Genomic DNA, 14,551 nt, shown 5'->3' with positions numbered 1-14,551 from the left:
GAAATCTATTCAGCATATCCACACGTTACTGAAGTTGGATGTGTGCACAGGACTGAACCTGCTCCTCCTCCTTCCCCCCCCCCCGGTTAACTCATGATGCTGCAGACATTTTGGGGTATATTTTTTAACTTAACTAATTAGAACCAATTGAAGCTTCTAGGCAAATGTACATTTTTACACCATACAACGATAACATCCCAATGATTCCTTCAATGCTATTTATAAATAAAATCCATCTCCTCCTTCAACTAAGTTACCCAGTTCAGCCCACTAATGGACTCGGTGTTTCCAAGCCTGTGCACGAGTGTCCACATTGCATTGTAAACCTGGATTTACAGTTGCTGGACCTGAATCTCACAGCCATGCTAAGGCGTCCAAACTGCACTATGCAGACCTTCTGACTCAGGTCTGTGGCTTGACCTGTGTCCACTGCAAAATGACAGGGCTTAGACCCAAGGCATACCGGGACTTGGACTCTGACCCACCCTCCTAGCAAGGTCCTAAGACCAAGGTTGTGAGTGCTTGCTGATCCAGTCAGACTGATTTGTGTATGGATGGAATGGGGGCTTTGGCTCAAACCTGAGTCAGAGCAGTGTGCAGTGTAGACATACCCAGAAAGGCCTTGAAAAGTGCAAGAAAGTAAACAATTCCCTACTGTGTTGGACTAAGAGATTGGTGTCATAGGGAGGGAGTTCCAGAGTTAAAGACCCTTCACTGCGAACACTTCCACTGCCTGCCCCCTCCTACTTAACCTGAAGGTATAGGTCCTCTCCTCTAGAGCTGCACTATAGAGTACTACTGAAGTATATTGCATTACACCACTTCCACAAATCAAACTGAATTCCTATACAGATTAGGCACATGCTTATGCCACACAGAAAATATGGGCCCTGATTCTCCAGTAGGTCTCAGCTGTGCTCTCACACAGTGGATAGTGGCAGCAACAGGGAACCAGTTTTGGGTCCCTGATCCTCAGACACCTAGCACTGGCAGAAATAGATCCGGGGGGTGGGGGGGGACTCTAAATTCAACTGCTGGCATAATCTCTTTCCTGACATGCCCCTCCTCCTCCTTATTCCAGGGTGGGATGGACAACTGGCATAGAAAGTGAGTGTGACGTTGAACTCTAAATGATTTTATAAAAATATGCTAATGAGTCTGAATATAATGTGACTGGAATATGCTTCATGCAAAAGGTCTCTTGAAAGGTTTCATTACAAAGTTTATAATCTACTGAATGTGGTGGTCCTATTTGTGTAAATGTATCACTCTTGTATCTGAAACTAGAAATATGAAATATAACTCTGAGGTCCTATTGTAGTTACGCAAAGTGTGGGCTATTAATGGTGATTTGGAATCTTAATGGCTCATTAACCAGGACAATTACCTGTAGATGGCTCTGTTTTACTTGTAAGTCTTCCTGTATACCTGTGGGCTAGCAAGTGGGTAATGAAATATTACAGTGACATGTGATCACATCACCTGAACTGGAATTCATCATTAACCTGGTGCTTTTCCATTGAGAAGAGGGACAAAGGATTCCTGCCTTAAGCAAAAGATATATAAGTGGATGGAACAGAACAAAGGGGGCAGCCATCATGAGAAATCCCCTAGCTACCACCTGAGCTGGAACAAGAGCTGTACCAGGGGAAAGGATTGTGCCCAGACTCGGAAGGCGTCCAGTCTGTGTAAGAAACTTATTGAAACATCTCTGAGGGTGAGATTTTATCTGTATTCAGTTTTATTACTGTACTAGACTTAGACTTGCGTGTTTTATTTTATTTTGCTTGGTAATTCACTTTGTTCCGTCCATTACTACCTGGAACCATTTAAATCCTACTTTATGTATTTAATAAAATCACCTTTGACTTACTAATTAACCCAGAGTATGTATTAATACCGGGGGGGAGGGGAGAAACAGCTGTGCATAGCTCTCTCTCTCAGTGTTATAGAGGGCAAACAATTTATGAGTTTACCCTGTATAAGCTTTATACAGGGTAAAACAGATTTATTTGGGGTTTGGACCCCAGTGGGAGTTGAGCATCTGAGTGTTAAAGACAGGAACACTTCTTAAGTTGCTTTGCAGCTTTGCGGCACGTGGTTCAGACCCTGAGTCTGTGTTGGAGCAGACTGGCATGTCTGGCTCAGCAAGACAGGGTGCTGGAGACCCAAGCTGGCAGGGAAAGCAGGGGCAGAAGTAGTCTTGGCACATCAGTTGGCAATCCCAAGGGGGTTTCTGTGATCTAACCCATCACAGTGAGTATGTCACCTCTGCCAGCTTTACACCTGTGAAGAGAGCCTCACTAGCCAGGGCAATTCTCTGGAATCACTCTCTCAGTGTCAGTTTAAGTTCACTTTGGGCTGCATAAGAGTCAAAGTGAACTTGGCAGACTGGAGAATCCAGTGTTGAATTCCCCCCACACTCCCTCCAAAACACACACGCTCTATATTCTCCTGCACTTTCTATTTCTTTGCTTCCTTCAGGTCCGGCACCGCAACACTCTCTCTCTCCTTCCCCAGTTGTTCCTCATACCAATTCATTCTGCCTCCTCCTTCCTTGTAAGTTCCGCTCTCTGCTCTCCCATTAAATTCAACATTCACCTTCTGCTTCCCCTCTCCTTATGCTATACAAGGCTCCTACATGTTCATCCTCTTACAGCTGTCATTGGATAAGATGGACAAGTCGGGCTTTTTCCAATTAGTCCATCTTAAGCCAGCACTGCACATTCTTTATTTCATTAACTGTCTTATATATCTAAAGAAGGAATTGTTGACACATGTTTAATAAGGACAGGCTGGTGCAGAAGGACAATAATATAATAATCAATACATCTTCAACAACAAGAGAAGAGATTGCTGGATTAGTAGCTGCAGTGTGACTTCTCATCAGTCACTGGTATATAAGTAGATGGGAGATGAAAGTCTATTCTTCGCTTTAGAACAGAGTCACTTGCTGCTGCTCACTTTTCTTCATATCAGTCTAGGTCCTGCAAGTGGTGCATGGCAATTTGTTCTCTCTAACATGGTTAAACCAGGACATCCAATTAAACATAAATCTAACTGTCCAACAGGATACATTTCTTGGCTATAGCTAACAGTTACAGCAATGTGTCTAGGTCATGCTGGTTTTGATAGAATACTTGATAGACACACATTAAAGGTTAAATGAGAGTTTCACTCTAAGCATTGTACTAGCCATTTTCTTTCCTGAGGTCCTCCGTAACAATAGGAAAGATGGATATTTCTTGGTCACACAGTGGTCTATGGAAATAGAAAAAGTATTTACCAACTACATAAAGACAAAGGTCCATCTTATTTAGGACCAGAATTACAAATTTCCATTCAATGCAGTAGAAAATATTTTCCTGTTCTAAGGTTATAAACTCTTCTGGGCAAGGAACATGACTACCTCTGTGTTTATACAGCACCTACCCCAACTGACCACAATTCTGGCTGTGGCCTTTGGGCCATGATGCATAATATAAATGACAACATTTTACTGTGTCCGTTGAGAGTATAACTAACTGAACAGTTTTCAGAGTAACAGCCATGTTAGTCTGTATTCGCAAAAAGAAAAGGAGTACTTGTGGCACCTTAGAGACTAACCAATTTATTTGAGCATGAGCTTTCGTGAGCTACAGCTCACTTCATCGGATGCATACTGTGGTAACTGCAGAAGACATTTATACACAGAGACCATGAAACAATACCTCCTCCCACCCCATTCTCCTGCTGGTAATAGCTTATCTAAAGTGATCATCAAGTTGGGCCATTTCCAGCACAAATCCAGGTTTTCTCACACACACCCCCCCCCACACATACAAACTCACTCTCCTGCTGGTAATAGCCCATCCAAAGTGACCACTCTCTTCACAATGTGTATGATAATCAAGGTGGGCCATTTCCTGCACAAATCCAGGTTCTCTCACCCCCTCACCCCCCTCCAAAAACCACACACACAAACTCACTCTCCTGCTGGTAATAGCCTATCCAAAGTGACCACTCTCCCTACAATGTGCATGATAATCAAGGTGGGCCATTTCCAGCACAAATCCAGGTTTTCTCACCCCCCCCAACACACACACAAACTCACTCTCCTGCTGGCAATAGCTCATCCAAACTGACCACTCTCCCCACAATGTGCATGACAATCAAGGTGGGCCATTTCCAGCATAAATCCAAGTTTAACCAGAACGTCTGGGGGGGGGGGGGGGGAGTTAGGAAAAAACAAGGGGAAATAGGCTACCTTGCATAATGACTTAGCCACTCCCAGTCTCTATTTAAGCCTAAATTAATAGTATCCAATTTGCAAATGAATTCCAATTCAGCAGTTTCTCGCTGGAGTCTGGATTTGAAGTTTTTTTGTTTTAATATTGCGACCTTTAGGTCTGAGATCGAGTGACCAGAGAGATTGAAGTGTTCTCCGATTGGTTTATGAATGTTATAATTCTTGACATCTGATTTGTGTCCATTTATTCTTTTACGTAGAGACTGTCCAGTTTGACCAATGTACATGGCAGAGGGGCATTGCTGGCACATGATGGCATATATCACATTGGTGGATGTGCAGGTGAACGAGCCTCTGATAGTGTGGCTGATGTTATTAGGCCCTGTGATGGTGTCCCCTGAATAGATATGTGGGCACAGTTGGCAACGGGCTTTGTTGCAAGGATAGGTTCCTGGGTTAGTGGTTCTGTTGTGTGGTATGTGGTTGTTGGTGAGTATTTGCTTCAGGTTGGGGGGCTGTCTGTAGGCAAGGACTGGCCTGTCTCCCAAGATTTGTGAGAGTGTTGGGTCATCCTTCAGGATAGGTTGTAGATCCTTAATAATGCGTTGGAGGGGTTTTAGTTGGGGGCTGAAAGTGACGGCTAGTGGCGTTCTGTTATTTTCTTTGTTAGGCCTGTCCTGTAGTAGGTGACTTCTGGGAACTCTTCTGGCTCTATCAATCTGTTTCTTCACTTCCGCAGGTGGGTACTGTAGTTCTAAGAATGCTTGATAGAGATCTTGTAGGTGTCTGTCTCTGTCTGAGGGGTTGGAGCAAATGCGGTTGTATCGCAGAGCTTGGCTGTAGACGATGGATCGTGTGGTGTGGTCAGGGTGAAAGCTGGAGGCATGTAGGTAGGAATAGCGGTCAGTAGGTTTCCGGTATAGGGTGGTGTTGATGTGACCATCGTTTATTAGCACTGTAGTGTCCAGGAAGTGGATCTCTTGTGTGGACTGGACCAGGCTGAGGTTGATGGTGGGATGGAAATTGTTGAAATCAGGGTGGAATTCCTCAAGGGCTTCTTTTCCATGGGTCCAGATGATGAAGATGTCATCAATATAGTGCAAGTAAAGTAGGGGCGTTAGGGGACGAGAGCTGAGGAAGCGTTGTTCTAAATCAGCCATAAAAATGTTGGCTTACTGTGGGGCCATGCGGGTACCCATAGCAGTGCCGCTGATCTGAAGGTATACATTGTCCCCAAATGTAAAATAGTTATGGGTAAGGACAAAGTCACAAAGTTCAGCCACCAGGTTAGCCGTGACATTATCGGGGATAACTGTGGTTGTCAGAAGATGAACCCTGTGTTGGAACTCTTTCACTTTCAAACCAAAGTTATTCCTTAGAATCAGAGGAGATTTTGTCACTGTGTCTGGAACTAGAACTGATCTGGGATCTAAAAACTTAGTAAGCCAGGCCAATGACTAAACTACATTCTCATCCTCCAAAGTTTCAGTAAAGCGGATAACTTAGCCACACACAGCAATAATAAATCGGCGAAGAGAGCAAAATAGTTATTGTGCTCCAGCCTCTATTAATCTGGTTATGTAAATTGAACCATATTAGATAATATATCAAAGCAACAACACTATTCCATATATCAATCGCTTTTCTTTCTCATTAAACCACCTCTGCCAAGGTTGTTACAAACAACCTGATTCTCGTGTCTCGCCCCGTCATCTCCCAACTTGATTTTCTATGGCAAGTGCTTCAAGCAGCTAGCAGCAAAGACATTATGCACTACTGAAGGGAGAAGAACAACTGCTGCCTTTTTGTCACTTCCTTGCTTGGAGAGCTATCTCAATGCTGACATGATGAGCTGCCTGGAAGCTGGATCTCGCAATCAGACTACCACGTATCTCCAGATTTATTTTCCTCTTTGGAGAGTTATAATCTGGAGCTTTTTCCAGCCCCCATGCAGAATACTTTGGAAAAAGAACAAAGATTGGAAAGGAATGGTGTAGTTTACATACATATACACCTCAGTGAAAAACAGTCACCAGATTTAGCAGCTGTAATGGGGACACAACAGAGCACAAAGAAGAAAAATAAATGATGAGTCACACAACTTAATGCAGCCTTGTGGGAAAACAAAAGGCCCAAGTGGTGAACTGCATCACCTACTGGCAGTCCAAAGAACAAAGCTGGAGTTACTTAAAAACAAACACACACATTTATCAGCCATCAAATGAGGAAGTAAGTCTGAGTACCTTTTTTCATTTTGTAGTTTCATATCCATTGAATTAATAGAGAAAGGGAGAGCAAGGAGGTAGGAGGTTACATTCACAGGGACTGCTGTCTATACAAATTACAACACTGTGTTTCAAAGGCATTTCCATATTTTAGACTGGGTCAACTTGTCTGTCTGCTTATATGGCCCTCTTCACTGTAGCATCCAAACACCTCACAATCACTAACGAATTTTATCTTTGCAACTCCCCTGTGAGGTAGGGAGGTACTAGTATCTCTATTTTACAGAAGAAGACCTGTAGACTAAGTTACCTGCCAAAGGTAACACTGAAAGTGTGCAGCTGACCCCAAAATTGGACCCACTTCTCCTGAGTCCCAGTCCAGTGCTCTATCCACTACACAAGGGATCAGCAACCTTTAGCACATGGCCCGTCAGGGCAATCTGCTGGCGGGCTGGTTTGTTTACCTGCAGCGTCCACAGGGTCAGCCGATTGCAGCTCCCACTGGCCACGCTTCGCCGTTCCAGGCCAATGGGGGCTGCAGGAAGCAGCGTGGGCCAAGGGATGTGCTGGCTGCTGCTTCCCGCAGGTGTTGCCCCGGGTGTGGTTTATTCATACCCCCGCCGTAATTATACCAAAGTAAGTGTTTGTGTAGACCTGGCCTCAGACTACCAATGTGTTTGAGGCAGGGATTGTCTATGTATTATTTGTACAGTAACTCGCATACTGGAGCCCAACTTTGCTAAGGTCTTTAGGTGCTGCCACATTATAAATATTAAATAATAACAACAAATTTCAAATAGGCCACTGAAATGTTATCAGATGGCAAGAACTGGCCGGTAACGACTGGGTCACATTCAGACCAATGATCGAAACCTGAAAAGTACTATTCTTGGCTCTAACATTTACTACCAGATACAGTTCCCTGCTATGGAATTATCAGATGTCAGAACCATGCTCTTTTTTCCTCAACAGGACTAAAAAGTTAAGGCCAAATTGTGGCTGCCTTGCTCAGGTGGGTAGCTACAGTGGCGTATCAAGCATTTAACATCTTAGATGGCACGTTCTCTTTTTTGCAGTGTTGTCACAACGCTGAATCACACTATTTGCCATTCACTATAATCCTAGATCCCTTTTCCTGTGACCCCAAGGCCACCAATATTTCCCTGTGCATTTGCTTATTTCAAACTGCTAATTAACTTGTTCCAGCCCACTTCATCCATCCGAGATCCCAACTTTTATAGCGAGGGTCCCATCAGTACAGATATGCAATATGCACAGGGAAGTATGTTGTTAGTCCACAATGTTAGTACATACAAAGGAAGAAGGGTGGAAAAAAGAAAGAAAAAATTAAACTGACACCCAGTTCTCCTCCCATTGACTTCATTCAGACTAGATTTGGGTCCCCCTGGGATGGGAAATGGGCCAGCTCCTCTGTTTTCCAGAAATGGAAGCCATGCAGAATCCTCAGGGCCCCTGACTTTCACTTACACAAAGACTGACATCAAAGAAATAAGGGGAAGCTTATTTTTCAGGCTCAATAATGTGGGTGCGATTAATACAATATCCCTCAACTTTCCCTGTGTATCAAATGGAGAGACATATCTGTGCTGTTCCTGTTGAGCGGGTCACCTTTTCATTCCTAAAAGACAGCTTGTATCTTTAATCACTTTGCCAGAATAATAGCAGAGAAACAAGCACTTGATTGCCTGTGTTATCAGACACTATTGGAAAAGTCTAGATAAGGCTGCTGAACGACCTGAGCCTATTAGTATTCCACATGCAAACACTTTCCCATAACCCAGAGTCATCTGTATCCCAGCAACCCTTAAAATTTCATTCTCACGGAATTGCCAGATCTTTATCAAAATATAATTACAGTCTTAATTTGGAAGATAAATTTTGATTGCCTGTGCTGTGCCAAAAGGAAAAAAAATCAGGTATGACATAGCTAAGGTACAAATTCTTAAATGTATAACTCCATATCCAGACATGGCTGCAGTTCCCTTCTCCCTGTGATTGGGAAAGGTGAGCTAGGACAGAATGTTGGAAAATTATGGGTGGAAGAGGGAGGGAGTGCAAGAAAATGCCAGTAAGACATCAAATTAAGTTTGCAATCAAAAAAGCAGTGACATTTTTCCAAGTTAGAAGTCTGGAGTTGCGGATGGAGTACAGGCATGCTATTCTGAAGCTATAGGATACAAATGTGACTGACAGTGTCACAGGGTGCAATTCAGACCAGTGAGAGGATCTGTCAGCACTTGTATTATAACCCTAACCCTAATAAGCCCCAAAATGCTTCTGCTATGGTGGTCCCTGCTTGGGACATACACAGAGTCAGCGGCCAGCATGCACTTCATGTTCTATATGCTGTACAGCTCTGATCCAACCACTGTTGTATCCAACAGCCTGCCAGGAGTTATCACAGACACATTCTGGTCTTATCAGACTTGGTTAATGTTAGCAGGTGACCCCAAGACACCCTCAGTCCTGAACTTTCCCAAGGCCATGTGCTCTGCAATGACCAGCTCTCTCCTGCAACATTCAGAGGAATAATAAGGTCTTGTTTTCTCCTTCGAAGAGACAAAAGCACATTACAGCTTATTAATTCAACTGTGATGAATACACTCCTTCCTTCAAGCTCAGGACTGAGCCGGTTTATAGTAAAAATAAAACATGTATTAACAATAGGACATAGGTTAAGTGATGACAAGTAAAGGAAATAAAAGTAGAGACGGTTACAATCAAATGAAAGTGAAAATATGCATCTAAAAGTCTAAAACTCAATCTAGCAAGGTACAGGCTTTGTTCAAGATGGTTTCTCTCATCAGCCATTCTTCTTCCCAGCCATGGCTGACTTTCCCTCAGTCAGAACCTTTCAGAGAAGTACATGGTGCTGGTTTTTCTTATCTTCCTAAATGAAAGATCTTTGCCTAAGCAGGATTCTCGCCTATATTCAGTTCCCAGAGACTTCAACCACTCCTTGAGTGAAGGACACATCTTGTAAGCTTGTGAGAGCTCTGACCCCTTGTGTCTATCTAGTGACGGATGCCAAAATGGCTTTCTGTCTCTGCTTATATCTCTCAAAGATCAATTACCTTGCTTCAAGAGGCAGGATGACCTCCTGCTGTTTTCCCCTTCCTGTGGGCTTCTTGCCTCGCTGCTGAGTTGACTGTAAATGGGGCTTCCATTGTTTTTGGTCACACCTTGCTTTATTTCATTGGAGACAAATAGATAGCTGTGATATTCCCTGCTATCTGGGAGAGACCTGTTTCTCCCTTTGTTTGGTCACAGACTGTAAAGCATATTAATGAGTATCCATAATTCCTTACATAGTTTCAGAGTAGCAGCCGTGTTAGTCTGTATTCGCAAAAAGGAGTACTTGTGGCACCTTAGAGACTAACCAATTTATTTGAGCATAAGCTTTCGTGAGCTACAGCTCACTTCACTTTTTCCTTCACTTTTTCCTTACATAGTGTTAATACATATAATTCACAATGATATTAATCACCAGTGAGTCATAGGCTTTCATAGAACACTACAACTGTTATACTTTTATAAATACAGTACTATTGTATACAATCAATCAGTTGATTCAATTGCTTATCCTTTGGGGTTCAGACCTCCCACCCCGTCTTTATAGCCCAGATAAAGTTTCTCTTCCCTGCTGGCGCACAGACACCAAAGGTCTCCTTCCCTGTTTGTTATCTTGATACCTATGTTTACCCAATACGTAAATGGATCTTCATTGTCTCTGCCTGATGCCCAGGCTGGTTAGAGAAGCAAATACAAATTCCTTTGTTTAGGGCAGACCTGTTTACCAACTCCCACTAACATGCCTGGTTTAAACACACGTTAGTCATAATTCCCGCATACATCAGTAACTCTTAATACTGTGTACTACATTACACAAGAATATTAAGGATCAGTAAGTTATCATTTTTCCGATGACGTATGAGATGACCCCCATTAGATACAGATTACAATCATAGTGAGTTGATGAACACTAAATTGTTCAGACCAGCTGAAACTCATTACCTGATACCTGTGAGCCCCTGACCCTTTGGCACTGGGATGCTTCTGTGGTATTTTTTGAGTCCGATACTTTCTGAGGAAAGTGGAAATTGTAGAGAACTTATCAATTCTGGCCACTTTTGTTTTCCCCCTGCAAGCTTAAGTAAAATCAGCAGCTGTTTTATAGTCACTTCCAATGGGATCTCAAAGTGTTAGTGCCACAATGGGCTGCATATTCAGCAAGATGACCAAATGCTAATCCTAAGTACAACACTTCCAAAATCCCTTTCACGGTTTCTTCTTTTAAATAAGGTCTTCTGACCCTAAGAACCTTGCTGTTATGGGGATGAGCTAAATGGGAGCACTTTTCCTTTAATTATGATGGAGCCCTATATATAAAGACACATGACCATCCAATTGCCTGGTGTCTTATAGGATGTAAAACAGCTGTTAACCCACTCAACGGGGCTAAGATCTTCTTCACAAGCTGTCTGAAGACAGAGGAAGCCATATAAGTTATGCAGTATACCAAAATCATCTGTTTGGCTAGACCATGTGCCATTATGAAGATAAGTTGGGTCTGATCCTGCTCCCATTCACATGGTGCAAGATCACATCATATGTGCAGTAGTATGGAACTGGTATCAGAAAGCCTGTTCCTCTAGTTCAAGGCCATACTTCTGGGAAAGGAGAGTTACTTCAGGTATTTCCAAGAACTGAAATAGCCATGAGGGTTAAAAGGATTTCTCCAAAACTCAAACAAATAGCCTAAAATAGAAGGTAGAAGGGTTAAGAACAAGGAGGTAGTTAGCTGTAAGTCACACTAATTACCTAGTTTCTAATTTAGCAAGGGTCTGATTCTCCTTCCAAAAACACTTCAGTTCCACCCTACTGAAGTCCAAAGGGAAAAAAGGTAATTACTTGGACAGCAATGGTATCTCAAAGTATAATGCAATTAAATGCTTGACCTTAGTGGTTCTTGGTCACATGCATAGGCTTGAACTCAGGAATTTTCTCCCCAACGATATATTCACAGGGACCTTGAATTATTTTTAGGGCCCTCTGCAGCACTGAGCTAGACTCATCTTCTTGGAACCAGTGGGCATATCCCTTGCCATTGTATTTCCTGTGGAGGCCTTGGGCTGAACCTCAGTCTTCCCTGACATCTATTTCTATGGTTCCACCACTTCCTATGTGTGCCATTAAACATCCTCTTTAACTCACATTTTATCTTTCCTTCCCCCTCCACTGTATCCCTATACTATTTGGATCATACATGAACAACACACACAGCAAATCCTTTCTTTTGGTTTCCATCTCCAGGAGGGAGCATACAAATCGGGACTATCTACAACAGCAAGTAAACTTTGTCAATTAAACAAGCATAAGAGTTACATTTTAGGAAGAAAGAGCATGTCAAAGTTAACAATGAGAAAGGTAAGAGTTCCCATGTGTCACAGTCCTGTTTAGCCGTCTGCCTTCTTCAGAGCCAATAAACAGTTTGTAGCCAACGTCTGGAGTAACCAACTATGGGCCACATCCAAAGCCCATTGAGTCCAAAGTCCATGGAGATACTGCTACTAAACTTCGATGGAGGTTGAATCAGGCCCTAACTGCTTTTCAGTCAGCTACATGGAAAGTCTCCACTTCATGAAAACCACCCACCATCCCGACATTACCAGACGCCTCTGTGGACAGTTTTGGTAGGAAGGTCTTGGGCTGAACCATGCTCACCTTGGGGGGTGGAACCCTCTGAACAGGGGTGAGGCATGCTGGGGGGGGGGGGCAGTGTGAGGACTTGGGCATTGTTGCTGCAAGTCACACACAGGTCCCTCAGCTAAGCAGGATAAAGCAATGCTCACCCCAGACCCATAGTTTTCTCTCTCTATTCTAAATGAATTAATTTTCTGCTAGTGAAGGGTGTCACACTGAAATCACTAAAGAATGAAGTTCTCTATCCACAGGCCAGCATAGGCAGCAAATTCAGTCTAGCAACACAGAGGTGGAAGTCTCCATATGCCAAGCCCATTATCTCAGCACTGCAAGTCACCCATTTCACCACCAATCCCGTGCACACTTCCCCCCCCCCAAATAACCCCATAAGTACTTTCTAATACCAGTGACAAAGAGGCATGTACCTAGATAAAACAGAGTTCTTGTAATCTGAAGACTGGACTGAGATTTAAGTGACACTTTTAAAACACTGCTTTTGCTTTCAAAACTTGCCCATTCCATAGGAACCACACTGAAGGTGCAGCTGGGGTGGGAGAAGGGAGGAAATAGTGGATTTGCTTTCCCAGTGCACCATGACATTGCAGGAGGAGGAGTTCAAAATGACCTTCAGTCATAATAGACTGTAAAAAGAACCTTATGCCTCCCTGACATTCCTCATTCCAAGCTTGTTCACAGGTCGCAACAAATTTCCCAATCCGTTACAGCCATTAATATTCTCTGTAAGTACAGCATCATATTTGTCAATCAGCATTATTGCACACTGTGCTCTCAATTTTTCTCACTGTCTTCTGAATTCTTGAACCAAAACCCCCAAACTTCTCACTCACTGTTGCCATCATAACCTGAATGGCACTAAAACCTATCACAGATATGCCACAAGTTCCTAGTAAGCAAGAAACAGGCCTTGTTTGATTAGTAATCTCATTGCTTCTGTCGAGTAAAAGGCAGGCAAGTCTTATCCACTGGCGAGTGGAAGTACAGGAGGGGAACGCTCGGTGATTACCATAGCCAAGCTGACTTTTAAGCATGGCTATCTCTGCCTTCAGACCAAATAATATGAAAACAAAGCACTGACCCAAGATAAACTGCAAAAATTACACAAGTAGCAAAATACTTGGAAATAGCAGCATCACTTAATAATTGTCCACCATCTTGGCCGGATTATTTTACCCTTTATGGAATTTTCTTAATGGCTTTTATTAAAAAAAAACAACCACCACCAAACACAGCCTGATTACTGCTGAAGATTCCAGATACAAGCAAGCAGAAAAACCCATCTGTGCTGCTGCATGTCTGAGGGACAGCCTAACATTCCACTGATTTCTCTGAAAGACAGCAACAGGGCCGGCCTGGTGGAGGGACCAGCAATGAAAGGGTTAATGCATGGTATTCAAAATTCTTCTCTCAGACCATTAGAAAAGCCCATTTTATGTTCACATTTTGCATCCCGTTCCATTACAGTGAAATCCCTCCCAATAAAAACTGGCTTTCAAAACAAAAACAGAAGTCTCCAAAGGAAGATTCAAATGTTGTCTGTATAGATGAATGAGTCTTCCTTCCTTTTACATCAGCATTAAATGCGACAAAATACCTGAGCCCTTTCCCTTCCACCAGTGATTTGAAAAGTACACAATTTCCTTTGCAGGGAGCTCTGTGCCTGGCAACCTCTGAATCTCCATTTCTGGCTAGTAGCATAAATGCTGCATTCTAAACTCTTGCATGCAATGACAAGGATTCACACAACAGATAAAAATCCACTACTAGCAAGGCAAAACTTCAAATAAACTAAAAAGGCATTTTGAAAACCAGACAAACACTGAAATCAAAACCTCACAGCACAGAGAAAAAAAAATATGGCCTTTGCTTGACCCAAAAATAAAGGACTACAAGAACTGCTCTGCATAGGAGTGAAAATAAATTACCATTGTGAGGATTCTCAGTAATTTAGAATCTCCAGTCAATGCTGAGAATCATTCTGGGACTGCAGGTTTTTCCTCTAACTTCATTCACCAGCTGTGTGAGGAATCAGTTAAAAATGACATCACTGCTGATTCTTTCCCCCACCTATCCCCATTCACATTCCCATTCACTTGCTAAAACAGCTCAAGCTGCTCCTCTCACCCCTGCATTGGCTACTGAACCAGTCCCATCCGCGTTCTGGGTTCTGCAGCTGACCAGTCCAATTTGTGTCAATGCAGGACAGCAGATTCATTTCTTTGAAGTCTTGTACAGTATCCCCAATAGAATCTACTTTAAAGCTACAATATTCTGTCCCCTAAGAAATCATAATAGTTCTAACCTTATTATGCATAATACATTACAGAGCCAGCTCCATTTAAAGGTAGATTTCAAG

At 42.9% G+C, this 14,551-nt stretch overlaps 1 protein-coding gene across 3 annotated transcripts in view; it reads right to left on the bottom strand.

Moving 5' to 3' along the window:
• The window catches only part of NHS (NHS actin remodeling regulator), a 337,548-nt gene that overhangs the window by 55,830 nt on the left and 267,167 nt on the right, over positions 1 to 14,551 (bottom strand). The window lies entirely within an intron of this gene.

The sequence above is a fragment of the Natator depressus genome, chromosome 1 (assembly GCF_965152275.1).
Source record: "Natator depressus isolate rNatDep1 chromosome 1, rNatDep2.hap1, whole genome shotgun sequence".
NCBI classification, from domain to species: Eukaryota; Metazoa; Chordata; order Testudines; family Cheloniidae; genus Natator; species Natator depressus.
This window is presented reverse-complemented; position numbering and strand designations above follow the sequence as displayed.